Source organism: Oryzias latipes, chromosome 1 (assembly GCF_053564925.1).
Source record: "Oryzias latipes strain Hd-rR chromosome 1, Olatipes_Hd-rR_3.1".
Taxonomy (NCBI): Eukaryota; Metazoa; Chordata; class Actinopteri; order Beloniformes; family Adrianichthyidae; genus Oryzias; species Oryzias latipes.
The window spans coordinates 6381782-6408886 of record NC_136237.1 but is presented as its reverse complement, the minus strand read 5'-3'; the positions used below and the strand labels follow the sequence as shown (position 1 = coordinate 6408886).

The window sequence follows — 27105 nt, the reverse complement described above, 5'->3', positions numbered from 1 at the left end:
ATAAATAATATAACCCTTCCGCTCGCTTAGGTTGGCATGTGCTTTGGGGTCTGCATGACCCCCCTGCAAAAAATGTAACTCCTTCCGCTGTGTTACAGGGCATAAGTGACCCCACGATGCATTTCTCGGTGGCCAGCACGAAACCCATTCCCTCCGCTGTTTAAACGGGCATAAGTGACCCCACGAGACAATACTTTATTTTTTTTTTTCTCTTTCCATCCTCTCCGCTGTGTTACAGGGCATAAGTGACCCCACGATGCATTTCTCGGTGGCTAGCACGAAACCCATTCCCTCCGCTGTTTTAACGGGCATAAGTGACCCCACGAGACAATACTTTATTTTTTTTTTCTCTTTCCATCCTCTCTTCATTTTCCTTACACCCCAAGACCACCAGGGGGTGGAGAGGGAGGGGGGGGGGGGGGGGTATCAATTTTTTTTTAAATTTATTTTCATACCCCTCGCGCTGTGGAGTTTGCGACTACTATTCGCAGTCCAGCCTGTTCCTGTGACGCTTTGAGTGTGTGAAATATTGTTGTTTCTTTTGTAAAAAAAAAATGCTTTTGTCTTTTCACTGTTGCTTGTGTTACTTGACTTGCCTGTGAAACTCAATAAAACAATGGAGTTGATATGTTTTTTTCCTTGTTGTTTTTTTTTTTTTCTTTCAACCATTTTTCACTCCAGCAAGGCATGAGTCAAGGTAAGTAAACTTTACAGCGACTTTTTCTTTTTAGCTGGGACTTTTGATTATGTTTTATGTCTTTCTTTTTTTTAAAAAAAAAAACCTGTTGCAACTGTAAGACTTTAGATTATTATTAAATACCTTTTATTTATTTATTGCTTTCTTTTTTTGTTGTTTGTTTTTGCTTTCAAAAAATAAAAAGTTGTGTCTCAGCTCGCTTTTTGGAAAATCAGTTTTAACAGGAGCAGTTGGTGCAATACCTCCACACCAGGTGGTGGCAGTATTGCACCATTCTGTTTTTCTTGTCAAGCTGCAGGAACCGGAAATCAGAAGCTATCCGGTCTACCACGCACGCATTTAATTGCTTTTAAAAACTATAAACACTAAATTGTGCAGCACTGTATGCCGTTATAGTTATCGATTAGGGAGGGAATTCGGACACAGATTTTCAGGACTTTTGTAACCTTGAGATTTAATGTTTACAAGCTTCACGTGTTTACATGGCTTTGTTACAAAACGGTGAGTTTTCCCGGTCATATGTGGGCTTGTTGCTTTTACTAAACACTGTCATTTGCGTAATCAGTGTTCTAAATTTTATTGAAGAGAAAAAAAAAACCAACAGGAATTACCATCTTTAATAGAATTTGCATCTGATGCAGCAAGAATGATTTTATGGATTTTAATATAAAATGATCTTTTAGGTAACATTCTTTCGTTCAGATTCTTAAAAGAATGTAAAATTGTGAACGCTATTAAATAATAACAGGATGCAGACAATGAGTCCGAACACACAAAAAACCCAGGTGAACTCAAACCGATCTAGGTCACAGATTTTTTATTGTAATACAGTATAATCATAATCAAGGATACATTTCTTGAAAATATGCAGTGTCAGATTAAATCAAATTAAAAACGAATGTACGACTCCAAGTACCACAGATACATCAAACAAATTTCAGAAGCAATAGTTCTTGATAGTGTAATTACTCACAAATATAGACATTTTACCTTGAAGAATATCTATGAAGTACACTCGTGTCACATTTAGCTAAGTGATATAAGGAGCCACTTACCAGATATATCAAAAATAGAGATTAAAACTTTTCTTAAAATGTAAAGACAACTCAAAGATGATGATATAATATTTTTCTACATTTTCTTATGCGATGCACACGTGTCGAACTACGTTGGTTACATATATATTGATTACAATTAATGATTGCTATTACTTTTATAAAGAGCTTATATGTGGCTTGAAAAGTAACGAAAATAACATGTCATTCTGGGGGGGAGGTCCGGTCCACATCAGCGCCATCTTCCTTCATGTCATCGTCGTCCTCATCAGAAGAACTGCCGATATAAATGACTCCAACATGACTGTAAGGTACCGCATGTTCCCCATAGATTTCCATCTGTAAAAGATGTTAGGGAAATTTCATGTGTAATTGCATTAATTATTCATTAAAGAATAATGAATCAAAATTGCTTGAAAAGTAAAAAAAAAACAATACATTACCTGGTTGGGTTGCATGTTATGGTTTATTGAAAGTGGTCTCTGGTTTTTTGTCTTCAAAGTGAATTTTTCCTCACTTTCTGTCTGCACGCCTTTGTCAATCTTCGCAGGTTTGTCTGCTGTTGGAGTGCCTTCAGTTGAAGATGTGACATCTTCTATCATCTTTTCATCTTGGAAACTGGTTAGGTTTCTATTGATGCCTTCACAGCACAGGTATTGTCCTCCACAGAGGCAAAAACACCTCTTCCCTGAGCCAGGTTCAGGTGAACCAAAACCTTGGAGGTCCTTAAGATCTGCAGAAAAAAATGAAGGGGTAAAAGTTGTCCCGTCTAAATTTCTTTCGTGAATAATGGTAAGATCTTCCATCTTGTGCTCCAATCTGTTGTCCTGGGGAAAGCCTGAAGTAGAATGGGGAGGCCTTTATTTAAATCCTCTGTCTGGAGTCTGACTTCCTAATAAGGTTGAGGAGCAAATCAAAAGTTCCCAAGTTTATGGTTGCTCCTTTACCATAAACACATACATTTTAACTCAAGGATCAGAATTAGCTATTCTATCATTGTGCCATGTCATGTCAGACACCTCAGAACCCACACAGATTTAAATCTATGGAGGTTTTTAATACTAAACTCTGTGACATAACATAACAAAGATATATCTGGACTTTTTAAACAAAATTTTCTGAATCTTTACCAACAAACAGACAAACAATTTAAGCGTCTAGGTAATGTACCCATCTCATTAGCTGGTCGTGTAAATATAGTTAGAATGAACGTATTGCCAAAATATTTATTCCTTTTCCAATGCATCCCTATTATAATTCATTAAAAGTTTTTTAAAAAAAAATCGATTCTCTTGTCTCATCATTTATTTGGAATAAAAAAACACCCAGAATTAAAAAAGTTTTTTTGCAAAGACCAAAATTCCTGGGAGGATTAGGACTGCCTAGGTTTAGTCTGTATTATTGGTCATGTAATATTTGATGTATGTCCTTCTGGGACGGAAAAACCAGACCTGACTGGGAACGGTTGGAAAATCGAGCTTTCTTCCCAAACACAGCAAAGTCACTGCTATATTGTACATCAGATCTTTCTAAATTTAAATGCCAGAACCCAGTTGTATCTCAGTCCCTAAAAATTTGGTCCCATATAAGAAAACATTTTAAATGGAATTTTTGTTCAGTACAAATGCCGTTGACCAACAATCAAGCTTATAAATTACTATCACATGATACATTTAAACAATGGGGCTCTAAAGGGATCCACTTAGTAGCAGATTTGTTCATAAATAAGACTTTCTCTACATTTGACCTTTGAAAAATCTCAAGAGTTGAGCTTAAATGTAAGTGCGGACGAGCCAATTTATTCGCCCAAAACAGAAAAGAAATACAACCTTTTTGGTAAAGTTACATTTGTGATTAAGACGAAAGAAAACCGATAATTCAAATAATTCAATCTCTTGAGTGGCTGTGATTGTGTAAAAAACAACCCTGCAGCTTTTGCACATTTCATCCACAAGGTGACAGCATTCTCCACAACAAAATCCACTGCCAACCTGTTTGGAAAGTCTTTATCGGTCTGAAAAGGACCTCTTTGCACCAAATCCATTCTTACTGGATCAGAGAGTGTGGTTGGTCATTCAGCTGGATCAACTGGATTTAAGTTTGGGCGAATTTTGGATCCAGTCTGTTCCTCTTCCATACAGAGCTACAATAAAAGCAAACAGTTAAAAGAAAACAGTCAAATGTTTCCCTTTCAACAGTAGATGTGGTGACAGAAGTTTCTTCTGCAGATAAAAAACAAGAATTATTATTGTACAATAATCAATGATAAAGCCAATAAAATATCTATAGCAGAATAATAATATATTGGCTCGTTTAAAATCTGTGTGCAGGTTTTTCACAATTTCATGATCTTTTTATATATTTATGAGAGATTTATTGTTTGATTGTATATTTGCATAAGGTCATATTTCATTATGCAGACACTGTTTTTTTTTTATTACTCCAATACTTTTTAATACTTTTTGAGAGCAGAAGAAACTGTCGGCTGAGATGGAACTGTGCAAAACATCATCATTATGTAAACTAAAACTGCAAAATATAAATGAGAAATAAATGTACCTATTTATAAATAATAAAATGTGAACACTAATTTGAGAATAAGTGGAAATATAAGCCTTTAATACACTTCTTTTTGTATTATTTTGTATGTTCATAATTTTAAAATTAGTACATTTATTTTGTTTGTCATTTATAGATGAGAACCTTTATTTCCTGACACACTCGTTGTAAAACTCAGACTACCTGACTGTCTATAACAGATAAACAGCAGTTTTTATGCTGTAATAAACCGAAAAATGCAGAACGCACTAAATATGTGTTACCAAAACAATGAAACAAAACGATAACGTGAGTTAATTGCGCAGCTGCACAGAACTGCTGGATAATGTAAAAATAAAGCCCCAACATCCTCCAAACTTACCTGGTGACTGATGTGGAGTTGATCAGTGACAAAATGTGTTGGTTCGTTGATTTGTTGTTAGGAACCCATCTTGAAACGGAAGGCATCAACCTAAGGGCTGTGTAAACATTACCTGGTGACTGATGTTGAAGTTTCTTTTATCCCTTTTAGGTCCTGTCAGATAAAGTCTCTGAGGAATTAAGTGTTTCTTGTCGAGTTGATCACTGACAAAATGTGCTGGTTCGTTGATTTGATGTTAAGGGACCCACCTTGAAACCATCCACCTAAGGGCTGTGTAAACATTAAGGTTAACGTTTTTTTAGGTTTCATGCTTTTCTATTCCCGTTTTTGCTTGTTCCTTTAGCATAAATCCTTTTAAATTTGATTCTGTCAGGTTAGGTTATGTGGACAGTGTTTAAGTCCAAAATACATTTAAAAAATAAATAAAAATACAGATCGGGAGAGGTGCAGGAGGGATAGACCAGCATTTTATGTATGTATGTATGTATGAATGTATGTGTGTGTGTTGAAGGCCGATAATCATTTTATTACCATTTAGCTTATAATCTTGTTTATGTTTACGCTGAACACTTTTATTGAAACTGCTGAAACTTTTATATAACTTTTGCATTATCTTAAAGTAGATGTGGATTTTACTTAAATGTGTTTGCTAGATCTGTTTTTTTTTTTTAAGGAGGGGCGTGATGGTGACCTCAGGCCTTGTCTACAGAATCAATGTATTTTCTCTTTATTTTATCGCAAAGCCCTTTTCGCACCTTCAAGGAGTTGTAAAGTGCTATATGTATGAACAAAGTGTCATTCGTTCAGGTTCCCTTAAATGAAATAATTGTTTCTGACAGAGGCAAAACGACGGGGGAAAATAGTGTATGAGGATTCATACCTGCAGATCGTTCCCGACATTCCACAAAGCGTTCGTATCGCCAGAAGAGCGTTCAACTCCGTGTGCGCGCACCTCATCGAGAGGAATATACGCTTCCAGATGGCTTATCCAGCAACACTGTCCTTCACAATCAACGGACCTGAAAAGACTTTCAGAGACTCGAAAGAGGCTGAACTATTTCTAAAAATTGCCCACAAATGAGGTACTGTTCTTCTATTCCAACCTCAATAATAATCTGGTGAGTAAACGTCGCAGTAATGAATGACTAATGTTTGTTAAGGGTATTGAATGAATTGCACTCCTCGGGAGAGAGAAATTTGACTTGAGTTTACTTTAATGACTATGGTAATCTTTATGTTTCTTAAATTTTTACTTATTGCAAACAAAATCATTTTACTACACAACTGAAGGTTGCATCTGGAGATCGAAAAAAAAAAAAGTCTTGGAGGGTGTTAAATGACATTCTCAGCCGCAGAACAAAAACTACAGTCATCCCTGATGCCTTAGAGCAGTGGTTCCCAAACTTTTTCTGCAGGGCCCCCCTTTCTAAAGATTAGAATATTTTCGAGCCCCCCCACACTGACACAAACATACAAATCCTTTGTTTCTAAACTCCACTGCGCCTTATAACATGTGGTTAATGAGAAATCTCTCTCTGAACGGTAGAATTCTGTTATCTGAAGCTGAAGGAATCTCTAGATCTGTCTATGTGTCTCTGTCTTTAGAAATGCCAAAACACATCTGTAACCTATTAAACAAAACATTATTTGATTTTGGAGGAAAAAATGTCATTACTTAAGGAAAAATATTTGTGTAACAGCAGAAAACATTGGGGCATGGATGTATTAACCTTTGAAACTTTAAACAACTCTTTTAAAATAAAGTGGTTAAGTAATTTATTGAAAGGGGAAGACAATATCTGGAATGCATTTCCCAAATATATATTTGACACAATGGGAGGCATTCAATTCTTGCTAAAATGTAATTGTAAAAATGAAAAATTACCCACAAAACTTTCAAACTTTTACAATGAAGCCCTGCTGGCCTGGAAACTCCTTTATAAACATAATTTTTCTCCAACAACTTGTTTTATTTGGAATAACAGTAATGTACAATACTAGAATAAATCACTTTTTTTCCTAGATGGTATGATAATGATATTGTTTTAATCAGACAACTTTTCAATTCTCATGGACATCTTCTGACGAATGAAGAATTTCTTTTAAAATTCGGTATTCCTGTTCCACCCAGAGAATATGCAATAGTGTTAGATGCCATTCCAACCAGTCTACTTCAACTGTTTAAAGGGATTTATAACATAAGTCAATTAAGAACCCAGACAATTTTTTTGGACAATGTGGATATGTGTGTTAATTCAGTTTCCAATAAACAAATAAGAAATCTTTTACAGACCACAACCTTACCTGCTGGGAGGTTTTACTGGGAATCCAAATTTGTGGACATAAAATGGGCTTATGCTTGGACTATTAGTAATAAATACTGTCTAAATAACAAAATAAAAGAGGTGTCCTTCAAAATATTGCATTGTATATATCCTACCAAAACTTTGAGTAGATTTGTTGTGGACATGGACCTGTTTTGTTCATTCTGTGGAACTCAGGAGGAAACTATTTATAATCTGTTTGTGGACTGCAGACATACTAATATGTTTTGGATTGAAGTGGGAAACTATATTGGAAATATAACTAAACTAACTGTTACATTTTTAGATAAAGACATTATTCTGGGTTACCTTAATGTCAAAGTAGACAAAGATTGTATCTTCATTACACAATTGTTTTTATTATTGGCAAAATTCCATATCCATAAAGCCAAACGGTCAAACTCCAAACCTAAATTCCAGCAGTTTCTGAGTGAAATCAATCAGTACTGTACCATTATCAAACATCTGCAAAACAAAAAAGCAATCCAACTAATTTAATTTTTGAAAGATTTAAAATTTATTAAACCCCAAAGATTTTTGAAGGAATTATTCTTTTTTCTCTTATGTTGTATATGTATATGTATATAGTTTTTGTTTTATTTCCTATATTTTTCTGCAATATGTACACATTTCAATTCCCCCTGAGACATTCACATTGTTATTGTATTATGTTGTTTGTCAATAAAGTATGAAAAAAAAAAACTCCACCGCGCCCCCCCTGCAATACCTCCGCGATACCTCCTCTGTGATTTTTAGTATCATTTTTGTCCCCAGACTTATATATGGGTATTATTTGAGCTATTTTAGTAATTTTTGGGACTTTGCCATGTGTTAATGAAAGATTAATGGTGTAAGCGAGAGGTTCTGCAATTTCATTTACTATAGCTTTGATGATGTTACTACTTATGTTATCAGCACCAACTGTGTAGGACGATCTTAGCTTGTTTATAATATTCACCACTTCTGTTTTACAGGTTGGTTTTAGAAAGAATGAATTTGGGTAATTTCCCTGAAGATAAACATTGTAATTAGCACCACCTGGTGGATGAATGTTTTGAGAGAGACTTTTCCCAACTGAACAGAAATAATTGTTAAAAATATCAGGTAAACTGAGATTGTTTGATTGACATTGCTCTAAGGCACAGTGGCGCCTCCAGAAATTTTTCATGGGGGTGGCCAGTGGGGGGCCACATTAAATCTTGGGGTGGCACACAAAAACCATGAGCTATATTTTTAAAATTCATTCTACCAAACGTAGTAAAACAACCTTTAGAAAACCAACAGAAAGATAAATGCCTACTGATATTTTGTAGAACATGAACTTATAGTAGATACTACTAGTATAATAACTAATAGATACTAGTAGATACCATTAGTAGATACTACTACTGATATATATATATATATTTTTTTGTTTATATTTAATGCTTTGGTGTGTCTGCTTGGGGTGTTCGGCTCTTGACTGAGAGATATCTATAATGAACAAAAAATGAAATCTGTTGTTCTGAAATAATAATAAAAATATCCTCCTAATTATTAATTATATCTGTAGACATTTCTATTCAGACTAATAATCATGAAACATTTTTATTATTAGGGTAACATAATTCTAACTTCACCTGTTGGTCCAGGAACAGGTGGAGCACCTGCTTATGCTGAGTTCTGCCTTGTTTCTCTGACCAATGATGCTGACTGATGCTGAGAGTCTCATCTTTGTCTTCCTCATTCTCTTCTGTCATTCATGCTGCTCTGTCTCATCTTCCTCCTCCTCCTCACTACTCCTCTGTTGCTCCCCTTCCATCTCTTTCACTCCTTCTGCTGCACTTTTATTCTTAAAATAAGAATATATGTTGAATTTCTCTTCATTCTCTGAAAATGGACAGACACAAGCATCAACTAATGACTATAGGTAACTCTGTGGAAACAAAAACACATCAAAATGTTGCGGTAACACAACAACCAGTGCTTAAATAGTTCCATAAAAATGAGTGGCGCGTGTGACAGGGACATCCTTTGTTTACTTATTAATAAAAAGTAATGACACATCCACCGCCGCTGATGATGTGGCGTATTTGCACCAAGTATTTGCACACTGGGTTTACATGTTTTGCAGACCGCATGTTTTTTACACCTTTGCAGCTGTGTTTATTTAATATTTATTTCTTTATTTAATAAGAATCTAATTTTTCATAATTTTTCATAATTTTCTGTGATATTTTTAATTATTTAATATAAATGTCATTATTGATGTCCTTTATTGATGTTATATTATATAGATTATTTCTGAATGTCGTGTTGCTGCCACAGATAAATGAAATTTCCAAGTTATCTATCTATCTATCTATCTATCTATCTATCTATCTATCTATCTATCTATCTATCTATCTATCTATCTATCTATCTATCTATCTATCTATCTATCTATCCAGATCTAAAGTACAGTAAACAGATTGTTAAAGACCCACGGAAAATATTTAACAGGAAAAGAAACTTAGCATTTTGGGATGTGTCATTGTGTGTGCGTGCGTGCGCTCTCGCGCGCACGCGTGTGTGTGCGTGCTGAAACCGGTGCTCGCGCGATGCAGGAAGAGAGGGGGGAGAGCGCGTGTGAGGCTGTGGAGCGCATACACGCGCGGTCAGTCGCCGTTTTGGACTTAAGGAAAAAGTAATAAAGAAAGTTCATCTTTAGTGACTGAGACTGGTTCTTTTGTCTGACCGGCCCAGAGGATCTGGGGGTTCGAACGCGGAAGTGAACCACGCGTCTTATTCATTCTGCGTCCAGCGGCTCCTCTGTAGATGTCTGCGCACTCAAAGGCAGCAGGGAGGGGAGGGGGTGAGGGCCGGTTTAGGTGATCAGAGCGACTTGCCCGCTTGCTGGCTGTGCATTTGGGATGAAACGCACAACTGATGCTACCACAGCTTATAGTGGCCAGTGGGGTGGCCACTGGGGTGGCCAGGTGTCGGAGAGGGGTGGCCATGGCCACCCCTGGCCACCCCCTGGTGGCGCCACTGCTAAGGCAGAGGTTCCCAAACTGGGGGGCGCGCCCCCTAGGGGGGGCGGGGAGGTATTGCAGGGGGGGCGCGGTGGAGTTTTTTTTTTCATACTTTATTGACAAACAACATAATACAATAACAATGTGAATGTCTCAGGGGGAATTGAAATGTGTACATATTGCAGAAAAATATAGGAAATAAAACAAAAACTATATACATATACATATACAACATAAGAGAAAAAAGAATAATTGAAGAATGAATAAGAATAAGAATAAGAATGAATAAGACGCGTGGTTCACTTCCGCGTTCGAACCCCCAGATCCTCTGGGCCGGTCAGACAAAAGAACCAGTCTCAGTCACTAAAGATGAACTTTCTTTATTACTTTTTCCTTAAGTCCAAAACGGCGACTGACCGCGCGTGTATGCGCTCCACAGCCTCACACGCGCTCTCCCCCCTCTCTTCCTGCATCGCGCGAGCACCGGTTTCAGCACGCACACACACGCGTGCGCGCGAGAGCGCACGCACGCACACACAATGACACATCCCAAAATGCTAAGTTTCTTTTCCTGTTAAATATTTTCCGTGGGTCTTTAACAATCTGTTTACTGTACTTTAGATCTGGATAGATAGATAGATAGATAGATAGATAGATAGATAGATAGATAGATAGATAGATAGATAGATAGATAGATAGATAGATAGATAGATAACTTGGAAATTTCATTTATCTGTGGCAGCAACACGACATTCAGAAATAATCTATATAATATAACATCAATAAAGGACATCAATAATGACATTTATATTAAATAATTAAAAATATCACAGAAAATTATGAAAAATTATGAAAAATTAGATTCTTATTAAATAAAGAAATAAATATTAAATAAACACAGCTGCAAAGGTGTAAAAAACATGCGGTCTGCAAAACATGTAAACCCAGTGTGCAAATACTTGGTGCAAATACGCCACATCATCAGCGGCGGTGGATGTGTCATTACTTTTTATTAATAAGTAAACAAAGGATGTCCCTGTCACACGCGCCACTCATTTTTATGGAACTATTTAAGCACTGGTTGTTGTGTTACCGCAACATTTTGATGTGTTTTTGTTTCCACAGAGTTACCTATAGTCATTAGTTGATGCTTGTGTCTGTCCATTTTCAGAGAATGAAGAGAAATTCAACATATATTCTTATTTTAAGAATAAAAGTGCAGCAGAAGGAGTGAAAGAGATGGAAGGGGAGCAACAGAGGAGTAGTGAGGAGGAGGAGGAAGATGAGACAGAGCAGCATGAATGACAGAAGAGAATGAGGAAGACAAAGATGAGACTCTCAGCATCAGTCAGCATCATTGGTCAGAGAAACAAGGCAGAACTCAGCATAAGCAGGTGCTCCACCTGTTCCTGGACCAACAGGTGAAGTTAGAATTATGTTACCCTAATAATAAAAATGTTTCATGATTATTAGTCTGAATAGAAATGTCTACAGATATAATTAATAATTAGGAGGATATTTTTATTATTATTTCAGAACAACAGATTTCATTTTTTGTTCATTATAGATATCTCTCAGTCAAGAGCCGAACACCCCAAGCAGACACACCAAAGCATTAAATATAAACAAAAAAATATATATATATATATCAGTAGTAGTATCTACTAATGGTATCTACTAGTATCTATTAGTTATTATACTAGTAGTATCTACTATAAGTTCATGTTCTACAAAATATCAGTAGGCATTTATCTTTCTGTTGGTTTTCTAAAGGTTGTTTTACTACGTTTGGTAGAATGAATTTTAAAAATATAGCTCATGGTTTTTGTGTGCCACCCCAAGATTTAATGTGGCCCCCCACTGGCCACCCCCATGAAAAATTTCTGGAGGCGCCACTGTGCCTTAGAGCAATGTCAATCAAACAATCTCAGTTTACCTGATATTTTTAACAATTATTTCTGTTCAGTTGGGAAAAGTCTCTCTCAAAACATTCATCCACCAGGTGGTGCTAATTACAATGTTTATCTTCAGGGAAATTACCCAAATTCATTCTTTCTAAAACCAACCTGTAAAACAGAAGTGGTGAATATTATAAACAAGCTAAGATCGTCCTACACAGTTGGTGCTGATAACATAAGTAGTAACATCATCAAAGCTATAGTAAATGAAATTGCAGAACCTCTCGCTTACACCATTAATCTTTCATTAACACATGGCAAAGTCCCAAAAATTACTAAAATAGCTCAAATAATACCCATATATAAGTCTGGGGACAAAAATGATACTAAAAATCACAGAGGAGGTATCGCGGAGGTATTGCAGGGGGGGCGCGGTGGAGTTTTTTTTTTTCATACTTTATTGACAAACAACATAATACAATAACAATGTGAATGTCTCAGGGGGAATTGAAATGTGTACATATTGCAGAAAAATATAGGAAATAAAACAAAAACTATATACATATACATATACAACATAAGAGAAAAAAGAATAATTCCTTCAAAAATCTTTGGGGTTTAATAAATTTTAAATCTTTCAAAAATTAAATTAGTTGGATTGCTTTTTTGTTTTGCAGATGTTTGATAATGGTACAGTACTGATTGATTTCACTCAGAAACTGCTGGAATTTAGGTTTGGAGTTTGACCGTTTGGCTTTATGGATATGGAATTTTGCCAATAATAAAAACAATTGTGTAATGAAGATACAATCTTTGTCTACTTTGACATTAAGGTAACCCAGAATAATGTCTTTATCTAAAAATGTAACAGTTAGTTTAGTTATATTTCCAATATAGTTTCCCACTTCAATCCAAAACATATTAGTATGTCTGCAGTCCACAAACAGATTATAAATAGTTTCCTCCTGAGTTCCACAGAATGAACAAAACAGGTCCATGTCCACAACAAATCTACTCAAAGTTTTGGTAGGATATATACAATGCAATATTTTGAAGGACACCTCTTTTATTTTGTTATTTAGACAGTATTTATTACTAATAGTCCAAGCATAAGCCCATTTTATGTCCACAAATTTGGATTCCCAGTAAAACCTCCCAGCAGGTAAGGTTGTGGTCTGTAAAAGATTTCTTATTTGTTTATTGGAAACTGAATTAACACACATATCCACATTGTCCAAAAAAATTGTCTGGGTTCTTAATTGACTTATGTTATAAATCCCTTTAAACAGTTGAAGTAGACTGGTTGGAATGGCATCTAACACTATTGCATATTCTCTGGGTGGAACAGGAATACCGAATTTTAAAAGAAATTCTTCATTCGTCAGAAGATGTCCATGAGAATTGAAAAGTTGTCTGATTAAAACAATATCATTATCATACCATCTAGGAAAAAAAGTGATTTATTCTAGTATTGTACATTACTGTTATTCCAAATAAAACAAGTTGTTGGAGAAAAATTATGTTTATAAAGGAGTTTCCAGGCCAGCAGGGCTTCATTGTAAAAGTTTGAAAGTTTTGTGGGTAATTTTTCATTTTTACAATTACATTTTAGCAAGAATTGAATGCCTCCCATTGTGTCAAATATATATTTGGGAAATGCATTCCAGATATTGTCTTCCCCTTTCAATAAATTACTTAACCACTTTATTTTAAAAGAGTTGTTTAAAGTTTCAAAGGTTAATACATCCATGCCCCAATGTTTTCTGCTGTTACACAAATATTTTTCCTTAAGTAATGACATTTTTTCCTCCAAAATCAAATAATGTTTTGTTTAATAGGTTACAGATGTGTTTTGGCATTTCTAAAGACAGAGACACATAGACAGATCTAGAGATTCCTTCAGCTTCAGATAACAGAATTCTACCGTTCAGAGAGAGATTTCTCATTAACCACATGTTATAAGGCGCAGTGGAGTTTAGAAACAAAGGATTTGTATGTTTGTGTCAGTGTGGGGGGGCTCGAAAATATTCTAATCTTTAGAAAGGGGGGCCCTGCAGAAAAAGTTTGGGAACCACTGCTCTAAGGCATCAGGGATGACTGTAGTTTTTGTTCTGCGGCTGAGAATGTCATTTAACACCCTCCAAGACTTTTTTTTTTTTCGATCTCCAGATGCAACCTTCAGTTGTGTAGTAAAATGATTTTGTTTGCAATAAGTAAAAATTTAAGAAACATAAAGATTACCATAGTCATTAAAGTAAACTCAAGTCAAATTTCTCTCTCCCGAGGAGTGCAATTCATTCAATACCCTTAACAAACATTAGTCATTCATTACTGCGACGTTTACTCACCAGATTATTATTGAGGTTGGAATAGAAGAACAGTACCTCATTTGTGGGCAATTTTTAGAAATAGTTCAGCCTCTTTCGAGTCTCTGAAAGTCTTTTCAGGTCCGTTGATTGTGAAGGACAGTGTTGCTGGATAAGCCATCTGGAAGCGTATATTCCTCTCGATGAGGTGCGCGCACACGGAGTTGAACGCTCTTCTGGCGATACGAACGCTTTGTGGAATGTCGGGAACGATCTGCAGGTATGAATCCTCATACACTATTTTCCCCCGTCGTTTTGCCTCTGTCAGAAACAATTATTTCATTTAAGGGAACCTGAACGAATGACACTTTGTTCATACATATAGCACTTTACAACTCCTTGAAGGTGCGAAAAGGGCTTTGCGATAAAATAAAGAGAAAATACATTGATTCTGTAGACAAGGCCTGAGGTCACCATCACGCCCCTCCTTAAAAAAAAAAAACAGATCTAGCAAACACATTTAAGTAAAATCCACATCTACTTTAAGATAATGCAAAAGTTATATAAAAGTTTCAGCAGTTTCAATAAAAGTGTTCAGCGTAAACATAAACAAGATTATAAGCTAAATGGTAATAAAATGATTATCGGCCTTCAACACACACACATACATTCATACATACATACATACATAAAATGCTGGTCTATCCCTCCTGCACCTCTCCCGATCTGTATTTTTATTTATTTTTTAAATGTATTTTGGACTTAAACACTGTCCACATAACCTAACCTGACAGAATCAAATTTAAAAGGATTTATGCTAAAGGAACAAGCAAAAACGGGAATAGAAAAGCATGAAACCTAAAAAAACGTTAACCTTAATGTTTACACAGCCCTTAGGTGGATGGTTTCAAGGTGGGTCCCTTAACATCAAATCAACGAACCAGCACATTTTGTCAGTGATCAACTCGACAAGAAACACTTAATTCCTCAGAGACTTTATCTGACAGGACCTAAAAGGGATAAAAGAAACTTCAACATCAGTCACCAGGTAATGTTTACACAGCCCTTAGGTTGATGCCTTCCGTTTCAAGATGGGTTCCTAACAACAAATCAACGAACCAACACATTTTGTCACTGATCAACTCCACATCAGTCACCAGGTAAGTTTGGAGGATGTTGGGGCTTTATTTTTACATTATCCAGCAGTTCTGTGCAGCTGCGCAATTAACTCACGTTATCGTTTTGTTTCATTGTTTTGGTAACACATATTTAGTGCGTTCTGCATTTTTCGGTTTATTACAGCATAAAAACTGCTGTTTATCTGTTATAGACAGTCAGGTAGTCTGAGTTTTACAACGAGTGTGTCAGGAAATAAAGGTTCTCATCTATAAATGACAAACAAAATAAATGTACTAATTTTAAAATTATGAACATACAAAATAATACAAAAAGAAGTGTATTAAAGGCTTATATTTCCACTTATTCTCAAATTAGTGTTCACATTTTATTATTTATAAATAGGTACATTTATTTCTCATTTATATTTTGCAGTTTTAGTTTACATAATGATGATGTTTTGCACAGTTCCATCTCAGCCGACAGTTTCTTCTGCTCTCAAAAAGTATTAAAAAGTATTGGAGTAATAAAAAAAAAACAGTGTCTGCATAATGAAATATGACCTTATGCAAATATACAATCAAACAATAAATCTCTCATAAATATATAAAAAGATCATGAAATTGTGAAAAACCTGCACACAGATTTTAAACGAGCCAATATATTATTATTCTGCTATAGATATTTTATTGGCTTTATCATTGATTATTGTACAATAATAATTCTTGTTTTTTATCTGCAGAAGAAACTTCTGTCACCACATCTACTGTTGAAAGGGAAACATTTGACTGTTTTCTTTTAACTGTTTGCTTTTATTGTAGCTCTGTATGGAAGAGGAACAGACTGGATCCAAAATTCGCCCAAACTTAAATCCAGTTGATCCAGCTGAATGACCAACCACACTCTCTGATCCAGTAAGAATGGATTTGGTGCAAAGAGGTCCTTTTCAGACCGATAAAGACTTTCCAAACAGGTTGGCAGTGGATTTTGTTGTGGAGAATGCTGTCACCTTGTGGATGAAATGTGCAAAAGCTGCAGGGTTGTTTTTTACACAATCACAGCCACTCAAGAGATTGAATTATTTGAATTATCGGTTTTCTTTCGTCTTAATCACAAATGTAACTTTACCAAAAAGGTTGTATTTCTTTTCTGTTTTGGGCGAATAAATTGGCTCGTCCGCACTTACATTTAAGCTCAACTCTTGAGATTTTTCAAAGGTCAAATGTAGAGAAAGTCTTATTTATGAACAAATCTGCTACTAAGTGGATCCCTTTAGAGCCCCATTGTTTAAATGTATCATGTGATAGTAATTTATAAGCTTGATTGTTGGTCAACGGCATTTGTACTGAACAAAAATTCCATTTAAAATGTTTTCTTATATGGGACCAAATTTTTAGGGACTGAGATACAACTGGGTTCTGGCATTTAAATTTAGAAAGATCTGATGTACAATATAGCAGTGACTTTGCTGTGTTTGGGAAGAAAGCTCGATTTTCCAACCGTTCCCAGTCAGGTCTGGTTTTTCCGTCCCAGAAGGACATACATCAAATATTACATGACCAATAATACAGACTAAACCTAGGCAGTCCTAATCCTCCCAGGAATTTTGGTCTTTGCAAAAAAACTTTTTTAATTCTGGGTGTTTTTTTATTCCAAATAAATGATGAGACAAGAGAATCGATTTTTTTTTAAAAAACTTTTAATGAATTATAATAGGGATGCATTGGAAAAGGAATAAATATTTTGGCAATACGTTCATTCTAACTATATTTACACGACCAGCTAATGAGATGGGTACATTACCTAGACGCTTAAATTGTTTGTCTGTTTGTTGGTAAAGATTCAGAAAATTTTGTTTAAAAAGTCCAGATATATCTTTGTTATGTTATGTCACAGAGTTTAGTATTAAAAACCTCCATAGATTTAAATCTGTGTGGGTTCTGAGGTGTCTGACATGACATGGCACAATGATAGAATAGCTAATTCTGATCCTTGAGTTAAAATGTATGTGTTTATGGTAAAGGAGCAACCATAAACTTGGGAACTTTTGATTTGCTCCTCAACCTTATTAGGAAGTCAGACTCCAGACAGAGGATTTAAATAAAGGCCTCCCCATTCTACTTCAGGCTTTCCCCAGGACAACAGATTGGAGCACAAGATGGAAGATCTTACCATTATTCACGAAAGAAATTTAGACGGGACAACTTTTACCCCTTCATTTTTTTCTGCAGATCTTAAGGACCTCCAAGGTTTTGGTTCACCTGAACCTGGCTCAGGGAAGAGGTGTTTTTGCCTCTGTGGAGGACAATACCTGTGCTGTGAAGGCATCAATAGAAACCTAACCAGTTTCCAAGATGAAAAGATGATAGAAGATGTCACATCTTCAACTGAAGGCACTCCAACAGCAGACAAACCTGCGAAGATTGACAAAGGCGTGCAGACAGAAAGTGAGGAAAAATTCACTTTGAAGACAAAAAACCAGAGACCACTTTCAATAAACCATAACATGCAACCCAACCAGGTAATGTATTGTTTTTTTTTTACTTTTCAAGCAATTTTGATTCATTATTCTTTAATGAATAATTAATGCAATTACACATGAAATTTCCCTAACATCTTTTACAGATGGAAATCTATGGGGAACATGCGGTACCTTACAGTCATGTTGGAGTCATTTATATCGGCAGTTCTTCTGATGAGGACGACGATGACATGAAGGAAGATGGCGCTGATGTGGACCGGACCTCCCCCCCAGAATGACATGTTATTTTCGTTACTTTTCAAGCCACATATAAGCTCTTTATAAAAGTAATAGCAATCATTAATTGTAATCAATATATATGTAACCAACGTAGTTCGACACGTGTGCATCGCATAAGAAAATGTAGAAAAATATTATATCATCATCTTTGAGTTGTCTTTACATTTTAAGAAAAGTTTTAATCTCTATTTTTGATATATCTGGTAAGTGGCTCCTTATATCACTTAGCTAAATGTGACACGAGTGTACTTCATAGATATTCTTCAAGGTAAAATGTCTATATTTGTGAGTAATTACACTATCAAGAACTATTGCTTCTGAAATTTGTTTGATGTATCTGTGGTACTTGGAGTCGTACATTCGTTTTTAATTTGATTTAATCTGACACTGCATATTTTCAAGAAATGTATCCTTGATTATGATTATACTGTATTACAATAAAAAATCTGTGACCTAGATCGGTTTGAGTTCACCTGGGTTTTTTGTGTGTTCGGACTCATTGTCTGCATCCTGTTATTATTTAATAGCGTTCACAATTTTACATTCTTTTAAGAATCTGAACGAAAGAATGTTACCTAAAAGATCATTTTATATTAAAATCCATAAAATCATTCTTGCTGCATCAGATGCAAATTCTATTAAAGATGGTAATTCCTGTTGGTTTTTTTTTTCTCTTCAATAAAATTTAGAACACTGATTACGCAAATGACAGTGTTTAGTAAAAGCAACAAGCCCACATATGACCGGGAAAACTCACCGTTTTGTAACAAAGCCATGTAAACACGTGAAGCTTGTAAACATTAAATCTCAAGGTTACAAAAGTCCTGAAAATCTGTGTCCGAATTCCCTCCCTAATCGATAACTATAACGGCATACAGTGCTGCACAATTTAGTGTTTATAGTTTTTAAAAGCAATTAAATGCGTGCGTGGTAGACCGGATAGCTTCTGATTTCCGGTTCCTGCAGCTTGACAAGAAAAACAGAATGGTGCAATACTGCCACCACCTGGTGTGGAGGTATTGCACCAACTGCTCCTGTTAAAACTGATTTTCCAAAAAGCGAGCTGAGACACAACTTTTTATTTTTTGAAAGCAAAAACAAACAACAAAAAAAGAAAGCAATAAATAAATAAAAGGTATTTAATAATAATCTAAAGTCTTACAGTTGCAACAGGTTTTTTTTTTTAAAAAAAAGAAAGACATAAAACATAATCAAAAGTCCCAGCTAAAAAGAAAAAGTCGCTGTAAAGTTTACTTACCTTGACTCATGCCTTGCTGGAGTGAAAAATGGTTGAAAGAAAAAAAAAAAAACAACAAGGAAAAAAACATATCAACTCCATTGTTTTATTGAGTTTCACAGGCAAGTCAAGTAACACAAGCAACAGTGAAAAGACAAAAGCATTTTTTTTTTACAAAAGAAACAACAATATTTCACACACTCAAAGCGTCACAGGAACAGGCTGGACTGCGAATAGTAGTCGCAAACTCCACAGCGCGAGGGGTATGAAAATAAATTTAAAAAAAAATTGATACCCCCCCCCCCCTCCCTCTCCACCCCCTGGTGGTCTTGGGGTGTAAGGAAAATGAAGAGAGGATGGAAAGAGAAAAAAAAAATAAAGTATTGTCTCGTGGGGTCACTTATGCCCGTTAAAACAGCGGAGGGAATGGGTTTCGTGCTAGCCACCGAGAAATGCATCGTGGGGTCACTTATGCCCTGTAACACAGCGGAGAGGATGGAAAGAGAAAAAAAAAAATAAAGTATTGTCTCGTGGGGTCACTTATGCCCGTTTAAACAGCGGAGGGAATGGGTTTCGTGCTGGCCACCGAGAAATGCATCGTGGGGTCACTTATGCCCTGTAACACAGCGGAAGGAGTTACATTTTTTGCAGGGGGGTCATGCAGACCCCAAAGCACATGCCAACCTAAGCGAGCGGAAGGGTTATATTGACAAACCAATACCTTTTTACATGCTTATCACAGGTAAGATTGATAACCCTTGTGCTGTCTTAGGGGAAAAGAAAAGCATGGATTAAAAAAAAAGATAAGGAGGGGGGGTCATTTTAAAAACGCATACCCCCCTTTGGTATTGACCCCAGACAGGTACACCCCGTACACCCTCCCGCAATCGAAGAGGGTCGAGTTCCTGAATTTTTGTTTTTTCATTGTGGATTGACTCAGTCCAGTTTCATTTTTAGCATTTAAATCAGTGTTTTTCAACCAGTGGGAGATGGTCAAGTGTGCTGTGGGAAATCACCCTCATTAACTGATGTAAAAAGATTTCCATCTCCAGGATATCAGCTCTTTGTTCATCCTTACAGGCGCTGAAAAACAAAACACTAAGAAATTAGGATTATGAAAGCTCTTTGTGTTTATTTAAAGACATTTTGATAAGAATAACGGTACCCCGATTTAGCTGTAGCTTCAGCTGTTTTAGAAAAAGTCCCGTTCCTTTAACTGTCTCCACCAATCCTTCTTGGATTCTTAATCACATGTCATCAGTCTGACCAAGTAAGTCTTCAAATCCTTTTTCTGAATTTTGCTGATAAAGTTGCTCAGTTCTAACAAAAATACCAGCTGAAGCTCATCTTTAGCTGTGTAGCTTACTAAAGAAACCGGTGTCAGACTGTGGAACAAGTGAACAAAACAATGAAGTTCAGAGACGCTAGTCTTTTTTTTTTTACTTTTCAAGCAATTTTAATTAATTATTCTTTAATGAATAATTAATGTAATTACACGTGAAATTTCCCTAACATCATTATATCTTTTACAGATGGAAACCCATGACACATATATGGTACCTTACAGTTATGTTGGAGTCATTTATATTGGCAGTTCTTCTGATGAGGATGACAGCTATGGAGATGAAGGTGACGTGGACCACTGCTCCCCCCTAGAATGACATGTTATCTTCAGGTTACTTTTCAAGCAACAAAAGAAGCTCTTTATAAAAGTAATGGCAATCATTTATTGTAATCAATATATGTAACCAATGTAGTTCCACACGTGTGTTAAGGTAAAGTGCATCACCTAAGAAAATGTAGAATTTTTTTATCATCACCTTTGAGTTGTCTTTATATTTCAAGAAATGTTTTAATCAATATTTTTTGATATATCTGGTAAGTGGTTCCTTATATTACTTAGCTTAATATGGCATGAGTGTACTTCATAGATATCATTTAAGGTAATTGTTTATAATTGTGAGTAATTACACTATCAAGAACTATTGATTCTGAAATTTGTTTGATGTATCTGTGGTACGTGGAGTCGTACATTCGTTTTTATTTGATTTAATCTGACTGCATATTTTCAAGAAATGTATCCATGATTATGATTATACTGTATTACAATAAAGAATCTGTGACCTAGATCGGTTTGAATTCACCTGATGTTCATTATGTGTTCAGACACATTGTCAGCATCCTTTTATTATATATAAAAGAATAACGTCCCCCTTTTACATTCCTATAAGAATCTGAACGTAAGAATGTTACATTAAAGATCGTTTTAGATTAAAATCCATAAAATCATTCTTGTTGCATCAGATGCAGTTCCATTAATGATGATAATTCCTGTTTTTTTTTTCTCTTCAATAAAATTGTCATTGAGAATGCGTATTTAGAACACGGCTTATGTGCGCCATCAGGCGGATACGAAGAGAACAGAACACAAGGGACGAATAATCATTCCACGTCTGGCCATTTTTTTTCAAGTCCACACCACGCATATGTAATAACTGTCTGGACACACAAATGACAGTGTTTTGTAAAAGCAACAACCCCATGTGAACGGGAAAACTCACCGCGTGTAACAAACAAAGCCATGTAAACACGTGAAGCTTGTAAACATTAACTCTCACGGTCCCGAAAGTCCTTAAAGGCTCTGTCCAAATGTCCTCCTTAATCTCTACATACTTTAACACCATGTAGTGCTGCACTATGTAAAATTCTGGGTTTTAAAAAGCAATTAAAACCGTGGCTGTCAGTACTCACAGCTTCCGCTGTCGGTTCCTGTAGCTCGAGAAGAAAACAGAATGGTGCATTACCGCCACCGCCTGGTGTGGAGGCAAACTACTATCTTAACGCTGATTTTCCAAAATAAAAAATAAATGAATAAATATTGCTTTTTGCCTTTTACTTCTAAGGGAATCCATCCTGAACCGGTTAGTGAGCTGGTGGTGCAAAAGCCCAAAACAGTTGGCAGGGACGGTCTGAGCTCCACACTGTTCAAGGCATATACAGGTGATTAATTTAACTTTGTGTTGCTTTGTGACAGCAAGTTAAGTTGGGTTTTTTTTTTCTAATCTTATGACTAACCAAATTATGGTTACAGCAGATATAATGAATAAAATTTAAATGTAGTTATGAACTCATGTCTAACTTTTGTGTGTTGTGTTTCTCTTGTGTAGGACCACAGCCAGATCCATATATGATGACATCTGGAAGCAGATTATGCCAAGTGCAGCCCCAACCTCTCGTGGCTGTGTTGGATGGGTTTCTGAGATGGAATGAAAGAGAACCTGGATATGTATTATTATGGCAAATACATGAATGCATACCTTAAATTGCACTTATCTTGTCTTTAACAATCAGTTAAGCCTTCTGTCTTACTGTTGATGATCTGAAATGTTATTTTTTATTGTAAATGTTTGATATCATTTGTGTTGTGATTAATCAGTTGTTGTTGTTGTTGTTACCAAAATATTAAATGAGGCACAATTTTGACCAAAATTGTTTTATTTGTTCATCTAATTTTTTGTGAAGTCAAAGTCACCTTTCAACAGAAAAATATTAAGAATATAACAATTATATTTAATTAGATTTTAAGAATATGTGAGAACACGAAATTTTTCCATACTATTTGCACATTATACATTTTTAAAATACCAAACATTAATTCACTCTTCAAAACAAAAAGTCCATGATCATTTGCCAAAACGCGGAAGTTTATCCAGATCTGATTCCCACTGCCCAAAATGCAACTTTATTAAAAGATTACACAAAAATTTCAATGGATTATTGTTGGTGATGATGTTCATGATCATCACAGTAAGTTTGAAGAAGATTTACTGGAGAAAATTAGAGAAATTACCATTATAGTTCTCCTAAGCATACTGCCTTTATAGTTAAAGTAAAACATTTGATCCACCCAAAATGCAACTATTAAAAGATTACGCAAAAATTTCAATGGATTATTGTTGGTAATGATCTTCACTAATATCTAAGCAAGTTTGAAGAAGATTTACTGGAGAAAATTACAGAAATTACCATTATAGTTCTCCTAAGCATACTGCCTTTATAGTTAAAGTAAAACATTTGGTCCACCCAAAATGCAACTATTAAAAGATTACGCAAAAATTTCAATGGATTATTGTTGGTAATGATCTTCACTAATATCTAAGCAAGTTTGAATAAGATTTACTGGAGAAAATTAGAGAAATTAAAGTTTTAGTTCTCCTAAGCATACTGCCTTTATAGGTAACATAGGACATTTGATCCACCCAAAATGCCACTTTATTAAAAGATTACACAAAAATTTCAATGGATTATTGTTGGTAAGGATCTTCCCTAATATCTCAGCAAGTTTGAAAAAGATATACTGGAGAAAATTAGAGAAATTACCATTATAGTCTCATTCAGGCAGGGTTATCCATGGTCAGCATATACTTTAACTATAAAGCAGTATGCTTAGGAGAACTATAATGGTAATTTCTCTAATTTTCTCCAGTAAATCTTCTTCAAACTTGCTGAGATGATCATGAACATCATCACCAACAATAATCCATTGAAATTTTTGTGTAATCTTTTAGTCAAGTTGCATTTTGGGTGGATCAAATGTCCTATGTTACCTATAAAGGCAGTATGCTTAGGAGAACTAAAACTTTAATTTCTCTATTTTTCTACAGTAAATCTTCTTCAAACTTGCTGTGATGATCATGAACATCATTACTAACAATAATCCATTGAAATTTTAGTGTAATCTTTTAATAAAGTGGCATTTTGAATGGTTTCTATGTTATATGCTGACTATGAATGAGACTGCCTGCATGAGACTATAATGGCAATTTCTCTAATTTTCTACAGTAAATCTTCTTCAAACTTACTGAGATATTAGGGAAGATCATTACCAACAATAATCCATTGAAATTTTTGTGTAATCTTTTAATAAAGTGGCATTTTGGATGGTTTCCATGTTATATGCTGACCATGGATAACCCTGCCTGAATGAGACTATAATGGCAATTTCTCTAATTTTCTACAGTAAATCTTCTTCAAACTTACTGAGATATTAGGGAAGATCATTACCAACAATAATCCATTGAAATTTTTGTGTAATCTTTTAATAAAGTTGCATTTTGGGTGGATCAAATGTTCTATGTTACCTATAAAGGCAGTATGCTTAGGAGAACTAAAACTTTAATTTCTCTAATTTTCTCTAATTTTCTCCAGTAAAACTTGCTGAGATGATCATGAACATCGTTGACAACAATAATCCATTGAAATTTTTGTGTAATCTTAGACAGAAGCCACTTTAGAATGAATTGACATGACAGGACCAGATGTGCCCTTTTACGTGGAGAATCTTTATTTCTGTTTCGTTCCATTCCATGCCATGCTCAACAACACACAAAACACTCTTGTTAGTGTTCAAACACACTTTTAGAATCTGTCTGATTGATTATATTTCAAACAAAACACTTTATTTATGGTAGTTTATTATAGAATGGTCAGACATGCAATCTAAATGAATAAATCTGTACATCAAATAACAATATAGGGCTTGCAATAGCTCTCATAGATGTCAGAGCACAGTACATGTTATTTGATCATAGGTAACTGTGATATGATGGGTTATAGTAGCGTTTTATACGTCTTTTCAGCTCGCTGGCCGTGTGTACCGTAAACTATGATGTAAACGCGCATGCAAAAAGTCGGTGACGGCTAGCGAGACCGCACTTCCACAGATGTCGGCTCACTTGACCGCGGTCCACTCTTCAGGCGACGAACGACGCAGCCGCATCACAATCCGGAGCGAAGTGCCGGCATCAGACGATGCTAACTGTGTTTACATTAAAACTATGCCCTTCCTCTCTTCGGATCGCCTGTATCCATTCGGGTTTCAGGTTTGGATCCACAGGAAAATAATGAAATGAAAGGCCGGGCTGTTTTTGGTTGGAAGACGAACAGCCTGGAACACAACAGAAACTTCAACTCTTCGACTCTGCCATTCTTCATATGTGCTGCTGTGCTAACAGGAAGTTGTCATTGACGTATTTCCGGTCGAAAAATGCGGAAGTGTGAAAAAGGTCTATTAAAACCGTACTGTTTGAATTATTCGAAGATGGCAGACGGTTGCGCTAGAAAGAGGACTTAAAAATGTAAGTATATTTAAAAGTATCTTGTATATGTTGTAAAATATATTTGTAAATACGTAAGGTGACTTGTTTAATATGTTAATATTTATCTACATTGTTTTGAAGCTCATCAATTTCGGTAATGCTAAAGCTAACGCTAGCGCGAATTAGCATTGAAGGCTAAAAACAAACGCTGTTGATAGTACATCAAAAAATAGAGAAAATTCCCTTAAAACAGTCTAATTTTCATAAGCAGGTTTTATTAACATGGACTTTGATCTACAAACATAATTTTTCTCCTCGTCGCTACTATATTTGGAATAACGCAGATATTCTACACAAAAACAAGAGTATTTTACTTGAAAATTGGTTTGAAAAGAACATTTCTCTTGTAACACAGCTGATTAATCCACATGGTAACCTGATGTCATACGATGAGTTTCTGTCCACCTATGGTCTGCATGTTTCACCTGCAGAGTTTGCATTGGTTACTGGGGCCATCCCAGGTGGTGTTAGACTTCTGTGTAGCAGTACTCCTTCAAATACTCCATGTTCTCCTCCCAAATTAACAGATTTGTGGTGTGGAAAGATTTGTTTTTCAACTAGCAGGAATAATCGAATTATCCGTTTTCTGTTTCAAAATGAGATTGCCACAAAACCGTATGTTATCTCATACTGGAACAGCTTTGGATTTAGAATTCAGTGGGAAAAGGTTTGGACCCTGCCCCAAAAGTATTTCATCACCAACAAAATCAGAGAAATTTCTTTCAAAATTCTTCATAAATTTTATCCAGTGAAACACTTCTTTACCAAATTCAAAAAAGATCTGGACATAAACTGTTCATTCTGTCATTCCTCACCAGAAACTGTGCCTCATCTTTTTTGGTATTGCTCCTTTACTCAACTATTTTGGAAAGATTTGATACATTTTATAAGAACTCATCTATGTGTAGATTATAGATTATTTTATGAGCATATTATTTTTGGATATTTTACACAAGAAAAACTTAATGCAGATAAATTATATGTAGTTAATTTACTCATAATTATGGCTAAACACTTTATACATAAGTGTAAATATTCCAACAAGAAACCAGTGTTTTATGTTTTTCAGAAAGAAATGGTGTTGTATGTGAACAGTATAAAATCCTCCACTAACAAAAAAGCTGTCAGAACAGTTGAAGCTTGGTCTCTCCTGAAACTTTAACAAATTCCTATGCCTTTATTATTTTTGTTTTATTTTTGCATAACCAGTTTTACATAGTTATTATTATGGTTTTTGTTTTTTGTTCATTCTCCTGGCAAACGTGAATATTGTATTTTGCACAGTGTGGAGTTTTGTTTTTGGTATTTTGTATGTGCAATATTTGTTAATAAAGTTTAAAGAAAATAGTACATCAAAAAGCAGTGAGTTCTAACCATAGTCATAAGTTATTAACACATTTTTAAAATGTGTTTATATATGTAGGGACAGACGAGGATGAGGAAAATCTGATCCATCTGTGGATGGAGAAAGATAGCCTGTTTGTTATCAGGCAAGCTCGTGCCGGATGGGAGTGAGAGACACTTGATCAGATTTGTATTTATTTATCATTAAACTGTAATCGTTGTCATGTTGGGGTAAAGGTTGTTGTTAAAAGGGGAGAGGAGAGGAGGAGAGAGCAAGAAGGGACAAAGAGTGACAG

The 27105-nt window shown here is 35.4% G+C and overlaps 2 long non-coding RNA genes across 5 annotated transcripts; one reads left to right on the top strand and one right to left on the bottom strand.

Annotated features, from left to right (window-relative positions):
* On the top strand, window positions 1-18526 carry LOC105358724 (uncharacterized). Of its 4 annotated transcripts, none has more exons than XR_013659340.1 (5): window positions 1-1198; window positions 1973-2058; window positions 2303-2405; window positions 5346-17830; window positions 17935-18526. It is a non-coding gene; the product is annotated as an uncharacterized LOC105358724 (long non-coding RNA). The 4 variants fall into 4 exon arrangements; XR_013659346.1 differs by having other exon boundaries at window positions 1973-2063; XR_002874277.2 differs by lacking the exons at window positions 5346-17830; window positions 17935-18526 and having other exon boundaries at window positions 2303-3575.
* On the bottom strand, window positions 1500-25325 carry LOC144996302 (uncharacterized). Its single transcript, XR_013659326.1, has 9 exons — window positions 25169-25325; window positions 22059-22196; window positions 20873-20959; window positions 19329-20390; window positions 17968-18053; window positions 17621-17723; window positions 14638-14680; window positions 2196-14514; window positions 1500-2091 (listed from the first exon to the last, which is right to left on the bottom strand). It is a non-coding gene; the product is annotated as an uncharacterized LOC144996302 (long non-coding RNA).
* Window positions 25326-27105: the final 1780 nt, after the last annotated feature.